At 32.5% G+C, this 14,953-nt stretch overlaps 1 long non-coding RNA gene across 1 annotated transcript; it reads left to right on the plus strand.

Moving 5' to 3' along the window:
• The first annotated feature begins 1,166 nt into the window (after positions 1-1,166).
• Positions 1,167-2,100, plus strand: LOC130246027 (uncharacterized). Its single transcript, XR_008839387.1, has 3 exons — positions 1,167-1,485; positions 1,565-1,659; positions 2,025-2,100. It is a non-coding gene; the product is annotated as an uncharacterized LOC130246027 (long non-coding RNA).
• The last annotated feature ends 12,853 nt before the right edge of the window (positions 2,101-14,953 follow it).

A 14,953-nucleotide genomic window follows, 5' to 3' on the forward strand; every position in this document is an offset into this window, starting at 1 on the left:
AAATATACCCAATTATGAGGACAATTTATAATTTGACACACAAGCTCCGCCTACGACACAAAACTGTATTATAAAGACTAATGTGATTTCTAAGGACACTAGCTATACAACACACAAAAGTGTCATTTGAGTGTATTGAAGGGACATACCTGATCTATGAAGACCAATGGTTTAACACATACACAACAGTAAAGATTGTGTATTAAAGGGACATACCTGATCTATGAGGCCCAGTGGTTTAACACATACACAACAGTAAAGACTGTGTATTAAAGGGACATACCTCATCTATGAGGACCAATGGTTTAACACATACACAACAGTAAAGACTGTGTATTAAAGGGACATACCTGATCTATGAGGCCCAGTGGTTTAACACATACACAACAGTAAAGACTGTGTATTAAAGGGACATACCTGATCTATGAGGCCCAGTGGTTTAACACATACACAACAGTAAAGACTGTGTATTAAAGGGACATACCTCATCTATGAGGACCAATGGTTTAACACATACACAACAGTAAAGACTGTGTATTAAAGGGACATACCTGATATATAAGGACCAATGGTTTAACACATACACAACAGTAAAGACTGTGTATTAAAGGGACATACCTGATATATAAGGACCAATGGTTTAACACATACACAATAGTATTAGTAATAGTATTTTATATTATTATAAAATATTGAGAAGATTTCGCTAATATAACTAAGATTTAAATTTCACTTATTTTTTTAAGCAAACTAGTGCAATTACTAAGCTTAATTTGAGAAACCAATTAAGCGAATATTATTGAGGAAAGATGGCTTCACGTTTATTTTAAGAAAATTCACTCAATTATGTGGATTTGATTGAGATGTTTGCATTTGAATCTCAACAACGGCAGTGATCAGACGACATTTTGAAGGAGCAGATCAACAGCGAGCATGTTAAGAGGTAAGCATTAACAGTTTATCATTTTATTGTCTTAAATAACCTAAGCTCTTTCAGGAAAGACACATGCTGTTCAAACTTGTTCAGGAGGTTAGTTTTTGCCATATGATGTATATAGGGATACACGGGTATTTTTAACCCATTCCTATTTAAAATTGATTTGCTTCAATATTCATTCTGAATTATATAATGAAGTTGAACAAATTATTTGCATCGTAATATTTAACAGCAATGATCAGGCAACAGTTAAGCAGGGTGGACGAACAACAGTGAGCTTGTTAAGTGGTAAGTCTAAGCTAAGCTAAGTTAGCTAGCTATTCAATGGGGTTTATGCACAGCTAGTGCTTTTCCATTTCATAAGGTTCCTTTTACAGCATTGATGATGTAATGTAATGAACTGTGTTTATATATAATACTGTACATAAATACTAATATTTGTTTGCTTCATTTTTCAGATCAAAGAAAACGTTTGCAGTATTTTCCCACTAAAGAGGAGCAGTTTATTGAGGCAGATTTTGATAAAGAGAATGGGTGCCATACATCAGGTATTTTTAATAATGTTATTTGTGTATTATTATTATTATTAGGCAACATTACTAATTTCTACACTTTTTTTTGCATCAGACCTCACATTAAATCAGGGATGAATCGAGAGATGTCGTCCTCTGTTGCTGGTCTATCTGTATAAATAAGATGAAGAGCTCATCCAGGAGTGCAATGTAAGTGTCTCAAACCGTTTCAGATATTTACGATCCTCCGAAAACTGCACTTTATATTTTTGCATGCTTACAAAAAAATATATAGCTACATTGTTGAATGCACTATTCCTTGTATAAACATGGTTTGTTTTTATACATTTCTGTACACTAGTATACATTTAAACACCCTGTCCATTATAAGTCAAAATACTTGTGTACTTGTGTCAGTCAGCAACATCTACTCAAACATTATGAAGAATTACTGTTCACTGAGATACAAAGAAATGGTTTATTTCCTTAATAGATTTCCTTAATGTGTTTTAGTAAACATTTGAAATGTACAACTGCATAATTTAATAATGATAAACGTAATGTTTATTTTACAGTGTGGGAATGCACAGAGAATTGTTGTCTGTCAGAGGGATGACCAACCATGAGGACTTCTGCATTGTCTTGGAGGATAAGTGAGTCATGGCTAGCTTGGAAAATCTAGAATTGCTGAACTAGATTTATACAAATATTCTCCAAATAAAAATCACTTACAAAGAAACGAATATTAAATTTGACACAAATTCACTGCTAAAACCTTTTGGGGAAAATTTCAGTGCATTGACTGATTGATTGTGTTCCTAATATTTTGAGATATGGCTTTTATACTGGTTTTAGATGTTATGCAATACACTAATTCTGTCAAATTTTGTCTAAAATGTGACTGTTCCTATAAAAGAAACATTTGACAGAACATTTTATTTTCCATGACATGGATAAAGGAATTTTTATCAGAGATTAACATTGCTGTAAATTTTATATAGATTTGTTTAACATATTGCACCATTTTGTTATCAGTGTAACATGTAATAAAATGATATTTGGCCAAAATGTATTGTGTATGTATTTCATTATACATTATATATTTTACACTTTATGAATGAGCAATTTTCATTAATAAATCTGAGTAAATGGTGATTTATTTGCATATATTATAAAAGCACATTTCACATGCTTCATTCAAGTGGTTTTTGTAAAAAAAAAAAAATATGAGTAAATGGTGGTGGATTTGCTTAAATTATAAAAGCACATTCTGCTTATAATTTTAAAATCTTCATCTATCACTCAAAAAAAATTGTAATTTTCACATGATTCATTCAAGTGGTTTTTGCTAAAAAAAATAAAGTCTTGAAATTTACTTAAAACTAATATGTGCAATTGTGTTACCACTATTTTTTTAGTAAATAGCACATAAGATTTTTTACAGTGTATAACAGTATGCACAGTCTGTGAACAAGGAGCAAAGTTTAATTTTAACAACATTACAGTAGTTGGCCTTAATATTTTCCATCACAAGACCATTTTGTGTATCAAGAAACATTCTGTGTAGTGTAAAGAAAAAAACAAACGCTCTCACTCTAAGTGTAAAGAGGGGATCTTAAATATTTTAACTGTTCCTAAACATAACAGTTAAACTAAACATTGCTGAAAGCATATTGAATCCATCAACAAACTTCAACAGCAGAAGAATATTCCACTTATTAACAAAAAGAAAAAACAAAAACACCTAATGAGATGGTTTCTTTTTTAGGGTTAAGCCGCGATTCCTAACAAAATCCCTAATGTTTTGGAGTGTGTGAGTAGCCAAAACTGGATACTCAGCATTCTTGCACTGCTGGCATTCAATTTTAGTGGTGAGTTTACCCCCTGCTATGTGGTCGCGGAAGTGCCTCTGTACTGCTGCAATTTCAGTTGAAGACCAGGTTCGTTTCTGCTTCCTTTTAGCATCGTCCAGATTTTTTTCAGCAGAATTTTCGTGATTCCCTACAAAAGAGAAAAACAGGTTCCTGAACCCTGGGGTGAACACTATGACGACCAGAGCTCCTCTCCCTCTTTTCCCAACCAGCCACACTCTTACCAACCCTTGCTTTAGTCAAGTCTTATTGTATAGATCACTAATCCATAAGAGTAAAAAATTATGGGCTGCTTTTTTTATTAATCATGTTTGTTTTAGTAAAAGGAGCAATTTATTTATTAAGTTTTTTTGTTACATCCTTGTAAAATTGGTTTTAACTGTTGGCCCAATGTTACATTCCTCATATATCACATATCAAATTGTAAATAAAAGAATGAAATTAAAGACCTGACTTGGCCTGTCACTATTTAATTCGTTTAATTTGTCATGTTTAATTAATCATAAAGTCTTCTCAACACAGCGTTTCTGCTGCACGGAACAAAACTGCTGCAACTAAACAAAGTTTTGCAAACTGTGTGCTAGCTTAAAGTTCAGAGCTTATAATAGACATGTTCAATGTCTCTACTCTGGTCCAAAAAGAAAAAAAAAACACTCAATGAAAATACCAAACAATTTTGTAATGTAGTTGATCACAAGTGCCTTTAACTACAGTTGTTCTCTTTAATAGGTAAATACTTAGCAATTTTTTTTTAATTCTTATTTTTTATTTATGTATTTATTTATTATTCTGTTATTTATTTTCAGTGTAAAATTATTACTGGACTGGAAATGGACTATTAGTTGTTTATCATTATTTTGTGCTGTATTATTTGGTTACTGAGCAGCAATAAATAACACTTTAAAAAATAAGGAGTTTACACCTGATTTTCTTAACTAATAGTGTTTTGTATGAATTAATAAATAATAATCACTGTGATAACCGTGAAAAGTGATTATTCCTCAGACTATAATCGTACAACCAAATCTATAATCGTTGTATCCCTACCTGTCACAATAATCAATATATATCGACCTATCGCACAATAAATATACATGACCTCAATTTTTTGTAATGCAATACATCACCATTTATATTTACATAAAAAACACAATAACATAAATGTTAAATAGGGATTGTGTTTCTCAGCAATAGTGTTTATGTTATCTTATTTTTCAGTGGAAAAAAAAAGAAAAAATCTGTAGATGGAAAAATCTCCATAACGGTTCTATTTGTAAGAAAATGTGAATTTCTTGTTTATTCAAGTTTTTTAAGGCATCTAATATTTGGACACTTAATTTTCATGATCTAAATAATTTATGAATGAAATCTTTGTTCATCAATTGAAAGTGTGTGGCCTTCTTGCATTATTATGCTGTTATATTATGATTTTACATTCATTGGCATAAAACGGTCTTAAAATGTCAATAATATCACTTATTGCGATTATTTTATGGGGCAATATATCGACCAACAAAATGTTATCATGACAGGCCTATATAGATTAGTAGTTAAAAACATTTTATTTTCATCATACCTTGAGATGAGCCTCTAAAGGAAGTCTCGATATCTGTGAATAGACAAATAAAACCCTATAACAAACAGTAGTATTGCTTGGTCTGCATGAATTAAATTAAATCTTAATGGATATGCTGGCTGAGTGAGGTAGATGATCATACCATCTGAGGTGCCTGGTGGGTTCACAACAGGCTGCCTAGCTTTCTTCATTCCTGCAGTATGAATAGTATGGATCAGAATATAGGTTACTCAAACATTTCATAAATTATTCTACAAGTGGAAACTGTAAATCTGTAAAGCAAAAAAATCCTCCTTTATTATAAAACCAGCTAAAATGATTGATCTAAAGAATTCCCTAGTACAGTGTTCTTTCTTTTTATGATTGTGTGCTTTTACCAGGTTGTTCGTGCTCTTCCCTCCTGCTGTGATATTTGTCCTTCTTGCAATGATCTTAAAAAAAATACACATTCAAAACATGGAAACCCTTCATGGCAAGTGTGAATCTCATTAATTATCAGGAACTAACACAAGCTCAAAGTCTTTCATTCATGACTTCATGGATGAAAAACACCTTAAGACATTAAGACGAGTACATCATCATGATTTATGTTTATTATGCACAATCATGATTTTCATTGTTCACAAAAAACAAGGTCTTTACTATACATTGTAGATAAACCTATGCTCATGGTACGTTTCAATTCAATTAATTTTAAATTATTAAATATAGAAATATAGAAAAATAATCAATATTACCTCATGCATGCATACAGGCTAGAACAGTATATCAATTAATGTGAGAACTGAATATGAGATATTAAGTATGTTCATGTCTTCTTCATAGTAGCCTATGAATATGTGCTATATATGGACAGAGCACAACACTGGCCAATCACAGCACAGAGTATGCGAAATTTGTTGACATCCAAATACAGCAGTCTTACATCCAAATACAGACTGTATATGTCACTCATTCTTTACACAGTGCAGAGATTGTGAATACAACGGCTAAACAAAAATTGTTTGCAACAAACAGTTTAAGCACAGGTAATTACCATTCTGATAAGCTGTCCCAACCAAAATCTCTCTGCACTGTGTAAACAAATAAGTGACATAATACTACTATGCTAGAGCATGTATTTGGTTTAGTCTGCACATGTTTTTTGACTCTCAAAGTCATGAGACCCATTGACTGCCATATATGACTGAAAGACTGCAGCGGTTTGAGTTAAAAATCTTTGTTTGTGTTCTACTCAAGAAACAAAGTCATCTACATCACTGATTCCTGGGGGTAAGCAGTTAAACATCACATTTTTATTTCTGGGTGAACTATCGCTTTAATAACACACTGTTTATAAGTATTCCAGTGGACCAAGTTACCACTTGAGGGGTCATACACAATGAGGTCATGAGAAATTAATGCTTAGTTAATGATGACTACTGTATTTGGATGTCAACAGAATTCGGTGTTGGGGGTCTGTCCTTTTACATGCAGGCTGCTATAAAGAAGACATATATACGTGCTCATCATTTATCATCATAACTCATCATAATTAATAAAAAACATTAGTTCTCACATTTAGTCTTACTAGATTGAAAAAATAATAATTCAGTACATGTACCATAAGCATAGCTTTACCTATAATGGATATTAAAAATCTTGTTATCTGTGAAAAAGAAAACATCATGATCATGCATAATAACCTATTAATCATGATGATGTACTTATCTTAGTGAATGTCTTAAGGTGTTTTCATCTATGACGTCATGAATAAGATTGTGAACTCATGCTAGTTCCTGATAATTGAGATTTTAATGAATGAAGCAATTCAACATTCTCTATTAATTTATGCATTAATTCATGGTAATTCATGTACCTGTAAATTTCAATGTCATTTACACAATATTATAATTTAAGCAATCAAAAGCAATCGAAACTGAATCTTAAACATTTATAACACTCATTTTGGTTTCAAAAGTATATATACTTTTGATATATGTGGGTTTTCAATTCAATTCAATTCAATTCCCCTTTATTTGTATAGCGCTTATACAATGTAGATTGTGTCAAAGCAGCTTCACATAAAAGGTCATAGTAAATAGGAACAGTGTAGCTCAGTTTGTAGTGTTTAAGTTCAGTTCAGTTGAGCTCAGTTCAGTGTGGTTTAATAATCACTACTGAGAGTCCAAATATTGAAGGGCAAATCCAACGATGCGGTTTGAAGTTAAAAAAGTTTTAGTATTGTCATACCTTTAGATGGGCCTCCTAAGGCAGGGTCTGTATCTGTGAATAGAAAAATAAAATACTATAACAAACAGCAGCAGTGTTTAGTCTATATGAATTATGCACACAAACCTTGGTGCAGTTGGACAAAACTTACACCGAACTTCTACCCATCCCCCACAACATGACAAAAGCAGTAAGTATGGGGACATATGACACACAAACCATGGTGCAGTCGGACAAAACACACTGAACTTCTACCCATCCCCCACTACATGACTAAAGTAGTAAGTATGGGGACATACGACATATGATACACATGCTAGCTCAGAATGAACCATCCTCCATACTATTGTAAATTAAACAATTCCTATGACTGATGATACATGGGGCAACTTAGATTATTGTTGGCATCAGAGGGCAACCAGATGAGACACAGGGCCCATGACTGATTTAAAGTATGCAGATAAAAAAATTGTTACCCATTCTCAGTGGGGAAAGTGCCCAATCAACACTGCTTAAAAAAAGTAGCCTGGCAAAATTGCTCAAAATGTTGTCCTGTGTATCATCAGCCTATCGCTGTCTTTCAATTCTTTAAGTTTGATTGTAATTAAAAATCACTGTTGTTGCCAACTAAAGAACATTTAATAAATAAATACTTATTAAATGCTCATTTACCTGTTGAGTGTTGTCATGACATGTCAGCTGAGAATCAGAGGTTGTTGAGATCTGAAAAGGTTTGAGTACTGAACATTAATTTTGGATAACACGGCAACACATGGTGATGCTTTGAGTATCCAAAACAACTAATGTGAAAATTACATAATACAAGTGAATTCTTAGATCAAACAATTGTTAGATCAAATAATAGCTATCAAACATTACAGATGATTAGGACTGTGTGCTGCAATGAATTCTCACATATCCTGATGTGAGAATTCATTGCAGCACACAGTCCTAATCATCTGTAATGTTAAGGTAATGATTCTACATCATCTTACCAAAGTTAATGGAGATTTAACTACCTGTTGAGCATTAGAAACACACACTTACCTCCTTTGACCCATCTCCTGCTGCACAGCTGAACAAAGCATGCTCCTGTTGTTCAGTCTCAGAACAAACCTGTAAAATATGAAAGATTAGTGTAATCAGGTTAACAAAAGGTCAACTATACAATGCTATAAAACATTTATGGAAATTTTAAAGAAATCATACAGTTAAAGGATTTTGCATCATCTTACCAAAGTTAATGGAGGTTTAACTACACTGTAAAAAAATGGCCGTGTTTTCAACGGTAAAAAACTGTAAATATACTACAGTAAAAATCCGTAACCTGGTTAACGGTATGTTTCCTTAATATATACGGCGAATAACCGAAAATTGACTTTCCCAGTTCCCTGTATGGCACATCACTTTTTATGCTTTTTGTTGACATTATTATGGATCTTTGCAGTTGTTTCTCCATCAGTTATGTACATTAGAGATTTATGTTACATCTAATACTGATAAACAATGTTTTTTTCATGACTTAAATTTTATTTGTGTTACCATACTGGTGTTTAGTAGCTGTTTGAATGACACTGAGCACCTTCTATATACGGACACTTTTCTGCTTGTGGGAAAAGTTGTTAGTGATGAGCTTTGGTTCATTAAGTAACTTACTCATCACCACCTGCATGTGGCTGTGTTAACATGTCTAACTGTGTAACAAAATATGTGTAGATGTTGGTAATTCAAAATACAGACATATTAACTCTATAAATTAATGAAATATGGTAGTTTACCATAAAAATGAGGAATTACTTTTACGGTGTGTACCGTATTTTTAACGGTAAAGTACTGGCAACCACAGCTGCGTTTTTTTTTACCGTAAATTTTACAGTGTACCTGTTGAGCATTAGAAACACACACTTACCTCCTTTGACCCATCTCCTGCTGCACAGCTGACCAAAGCATGCTCCTGTTGTTCAGTCTCAGAACAAACCTGTAAAATATGAAAGATTTGTGTAATCAGATTAACAAAATGTCAACTATACAATGTTATAAAACATTTAAGGAAATTTTAAAGAAATCAATTAGTTCGACCTCAGAACAAACCTGTGTGGATTCTAAATCAAGTACTAACACTTCTCCACATGGTTGAAAAACTGTTTTTACTGTAAACTCTGTAAATGTCTTTAAATTAAAGTAAAAGGATTATTTCAATCTGTTAATACCTTTCTTCTCCAAGGCCAGTCAGAATCTCAATAATTATACAATATCTCTTCCCCAGGACTTACCCCAGTCAGGGTAAAAGTTAAAACAATACTTAAAACATAGACAATTGTGTTACTCACCTTTAAATGAATTTATATATTTTATTTCAAATCCATCCTTATCTTTGAGCATGGATGAAAAATATGCAGCTTCATCTTTTGGTTTTAGTTTAGCCCTCCAGGACCATGTTGCTGCCATTTCCTGCAAAAGCCAGATGATGTATTTTGTCACTTTATGTAATTATAATAATTCTGTTTTTTTATCACTGACCTAATCAATTATGAGTTTATACTTTTATTTGCTGTAGAGGGCTTAAATATAATCAACAGGGATAATTCTGTACTACTTGCAGGTCAGTAAATAGCACCAGTGAAACAGGTGAAAAACATCTTAGACCTTACAAATGTGTTTAGTATTTTTAACAATCTGAAACATGCTGCTTTTCTACTTCTCAACTACACTGTGACTGTCACTAAAGGCAAACATTATGATAATAGCTATCAGACTTTTATATACAGTTTATAAAACCTCTACAGAGACCTACAGTAAGGCTAAAACTAACAGCCGGTCTGACAACACTGATTAATATTAATGCACAATTACAGGAATAACCTTCACAAAGAACTAAGCAATTAAAAAGGACCTGATTTGGGATCTGACACACAACATAGTTCACAATTAAACAGCTGTGTGCCCTAAAAAACATCAAGTTCACCATTCCCATATGAAAACTACTGTAATGGACTACTGTACTATAGTAAACTAGAGTAATAATCCTAGATACAATAATGTTTTTTAAACTTACCATAGTAAAAATTAAAGAATACTATGGTTTATCAACTCACAAATATTACAGGATACTGAAGTGCATTAACAAAGTGTAGTAATCACTATAACATACTGCAGTAAACTCCAATTTACTACGTCAAATACTACAATATTTTTCCATGTGGCCTTTCGTACATTAACCCAATTATCACTGAACTGCCCAGATAGCAAAATAAATTTGACCTCAATCTGGCATCACGAGTTATTTAGCCATTAGCCATTAACTTTTAAACCCAAAATATACATAATACAAGCGATTTAGTTATTGATTATATGTATTTGTCAGACTAGTAAGTTAATTGTTAATTACTTATACATCCTTATATTCCTTATAGGTCGTGATAAAACGCTAGATAAAAGCTTACAAACGTGACCAAAACTAGCCTGTTTAACTGCTTTATAACGTTAACTAATATAATATACGGTTTTATTGTTTATTGAGTTTTATCATCAATCTTACCTTAAGTGTCTTCAGAGTGGCGCGCTCATTATCTCAGCCGGAAGTGACTCGGTCGGAGGTGGAGGAGGTGGAAGAAAATTATTCCAATGATATTGCTTCTCTGTGTTTTAATTTTTATTGTTGTGGTGTGGACTTTGTTATTCCTTTATATTTAGAACGATTTTACAAACATATCTTTATCGTTATCGTCCTTTGTGTGAATAGCGTAAAACACAGCGCTTAGACAAAACCCGAATTTATGAGGACTTCTCACCCGTCAGCCAATCAAAACCCGCGATTCCATACACACATGTGAATATTCATAAGGAGGTCCAGTACCAAGACCCACCTACAGGGGCGCAGTTCCGATACACACTGTTAACACAAAGTCTGATGATTGTGAACTATATGGACTTTTGGAGAAAATTTGAATTTGAGCTCCTTACACATGTAGAAGCACTTCTACATTGCTTGAATTATGAGGACACCGGCACTGTCCTCATAATAAAAAATGTCCTCGTAGTGTGGCGTGTATTCATATGAAATGTCCTCTCAAATCACAAAAACCCACACACACACACACACACACACACACACACACACACACAATGATGTGTTTTCAATATAAAAAGTAAATGTGGATTGGATATTTTTTAACCTTTAATCATAGTCTTGGACGTGTGAAACAACATTGCCTTTGATGCATTGTTTGATAAATGTTCATTTTTTTCTCCCTAATTTACTGCTGGTAGCTGTTTTACCCCATTTACAGTACTTGCATTATGACCACAGTTTTTTTGATTGCAAAAAAATGACACCATTTTTGATTGTTGGTGGTTTTCCCTGTTAGGAAGAGGTCAAATTTGTTTGTTTTTTACTGTTGATCATCAGTTGGCACCATTAACCCTTTAGATAGAAAGAAAAATTCAGTTTCTGTATTTTTAATGGAGTATAACAGCAAATTAAAGTGTTTATGTGTGTCTGTGAGTGTGTGAGAATGTCCTTTATGCACTTATCTCGATATGTCTGAGAAAATCAAAATATGCATCCCACCTCTCAGAACTTCATGGATGTAAACAAAAACAAAGACTGTATTTATGAACCATCAAATGTGGTTATAATTGAAGTCAACGGGGCAAAAACAGCCACCAACAGGCAATTAGGGAGTAAAAATGAAAATCTAACAATGCAACAAAATCAATGTTGTTATTAATTATTCAAATGTGCAAGACTGTGATAAAAATCTAGTTCACTATTACTTTTTATATTGAAAATATGTCATTTTGTGTGCTTTTTTCACCAAATCAGTGACATCATTTGTGAACTTGGAAATTAAAGAGTTAAAATCCTGTAATTTTTAAAACAATTTAGTAGTTTTGATCAGGACTGAGGTTGATTAACAATGCATTTTTACAGCAGTTTAATTCAGTGGATGTTTTCATCCCTAACATAACAAAAGGGTAGTAAATTTGAACAGTGCACAAGGGTTAAAATAATGACTGTTTACTAAACAATACAACGCGCTCAATTAATAACAAGTGCTTAACTACTGTTTAACTCATGTATATTATTTCACTAAGCATTGCTTGCATTACAATCCTCATAGTTAAGATATTACTAGCAATAGTTTGCTTAGTTAAGTTTGCATATCATATGTCCCCAAAATAATCTTACAAGGAAAAAAAAAACTTTCAATAGTTAAATCACAAGTAAAACAAGTTGAACACACATTACATTTGTCTTTTAAAACATTTTCATGTGAAACAGGTGACATTTTTAATTTTCAGTTTAGCCTGTGTTATACAAAGCATGATGTGTGAGAGTATGTGCTCCTCAGAAAAAAAAGTCACAGAATATAACAGGGCTCTTTTTGTTTTATACAGCTAAACAGACACTGGAATTAATAATTCACTGAAATCTTGCCACGAGTCAGTGTTCTCACATCTCTTGTGTAACCAGCCAGCCCAGTTTTTTTTACAGAAAGAAAGAAAGAAAGAAAGAGAAAGAAGGAAACAAAGAAAGAAAGAAAGAAAAAGAAAGAAAGAAAGAAAAAGAATGAAGGAAAAAAAGAAAGAAAGAAAGAAGCTAAAATGTACTTAATTCAAATGTTAATTTCTACTCTGCATCCTGTTTGTTAACTCGAAACTAACACTTACAGTTAAAAGAGCTTCACATGTGGAATCACTTGTAAAATTGTAGATGTGTGACTTATTTCACAAATTTATAACCTGAATTTTCATGCAGTTTTCGGTAAGGGGAATTTCCAACATAGACTCATTCTGAAAACGCAGCCCTATATACATTTCTGGAGATAGCGAATTATGTAGCCAGAAGTACATATGGCTGCATTTCGTCTTCAAAGCGAACGCTATGAGGCGCTATGACGCTGTTCCTTTTCGTGCTTACCAGCTCACCGCTTACCTCCGTATGGACAGCTTTCCCACCATTACCAGTTTGTCCAGTTAGCTCACCATGTACGTCCGCAGACTTGAGAAACAGTTCTGCTACTGTTATTGTATTTATAGCTAAGCGGGGTAGGACTGAAGAATATACAATATAGTTTCAGCATTGTATTGCAATGTTCGCAGCAGCAATAGTTACATTGTGCGATATGCAATGTTGAGTCTAAATTATAGTTCAGTTCTTCGTACCTCGCTTAAATGATCTAAAATTATTTAGCTGTCTAAAATTATATTACCCTATGACAGACTTTTAATTCAGAGTTTAGATTGCATAAGTTTTATTTATATAGGTTTTAAACTTCTATGAAGTGTATATATATATATATATATATATATATATATATATATATATATATATATAGTTGAAGTATATATATATATATAGTTGAAGTCAGAATAATTAGCCCCCCTGAATTAATAGCCCCTGTTTATTTTTTTATTTTCTATATATAACCTTTTAAACTATTTTTCTATTTTCCCAAGTGAATATAACTACTACTAAAGGAAAATATCAGCATTCGGTATTCATATTCATATTTTCAGTATAACCTTTACTTGAGAAGATCTGATCTAATCCTGTTTAAATGAAATAAGCCTGCTCCCGAGCAGGTTTGAGCTACCAAAAATATTGCTATGACAACAACACTCAGACGAGTTTTAAAGAATGAAACGATCCTGGATCGTATCAAATCATCAATAACCAAATCCAGCTAATTGAGTAATCCACGCATGAAGAACGGATCCCCAGAGCCACAGAAAACTTATGGTTTGTAGAGGCATAGCTAAGTTTAACCATACTAGTGTAAAAGTTTCTTATTTGCAAGGGTCTTTAAGGCCTGTGACTGCATTTCAAGCTTCAAACACTTGGACACAAAACGTACGATGTTTGTAAGGGTAACAAAGATTATTTGTATTTAATTGTTAATGCAATTTATGCAACAACAAAATAAGTTTTCCCTTCTTAGAATTTTCGTCTTGTCCAAATATCTACATTTCAAAGTGAAAATAAGATTATTTAAATGTACCCATTGGCAGATCATTTTTAGCTTGTTTTAAGGAAAAACCCTTAACCCTTCAACTGCCTGCTTTACCAAATTGTTGACCCTGTTTTGACCATTTTAAATAACGGTTTACAGTACTCAGCATTTTTGGTTTATAGGAAAATCAAACAAACATAATCCTGTTGCATTACTACACTTGAGTTTGGTTTAATAGTAAAAAACAAAAAAAACAAGAATACATGTTAAATGAGAATCTGAAATATGTTATGGCATACTTCAAAAAATATAGATGATTTAGATTTCAAAAAGGTCTTATTTTGATTATGTTTTTAAATAAACTGCTCTAACACTTCATATTTTCAGATTTTTCGTATGTAAACAGACATATGAACCTCTACCAAAGGGTTGATATTTTAGAAATAATGGGATGTGTTGAAAAAAAAATTGCATTGCGTGTGTTTCCTAGTGACATTAGGAGTTAAGAAATGCAATCCAAAAATATTTTTGTTGGTGGGGCTGTTAAGGGGTTAATTTGGACTTTTTTTTTCTTTTGAAGTTGAAAACAAAACAATATTTTTACTTTATCTAAAAAATTGATAGATATTTTCAACTAGAAACGAAACAAAGAAAATAATTTTTTTGCATTGTGATTATTCAATTTCTGAAAACTGTTACACTCCCAGAAAATAGTCTAATAGTGCTATTCAAACCGTCTAGTGAAACTGTATTCATAATCGCAATATTTACTTTAGAATAATAAAATATCTCAATATAATTTTTTTACAATATCCGGCAGCCCTAAGGCAAGGCTTTAAAATGTACTAAAAATGTACTGTTTCATTCAAGTAGCTGTACAAATGAGCTGA

This window comes from Danio aesculapii, chromosome 18, assembly GCF_903798145.1.
Source record: "Danio aesculapii chromosome 18, fDanAes4.1, whole genome shotgun sequence".
NCBI lineage: Eukaryota > Metazoa > Chordata > Actinopteri > Cypriniformes > Danionidae > Danio > Danio aesculapii.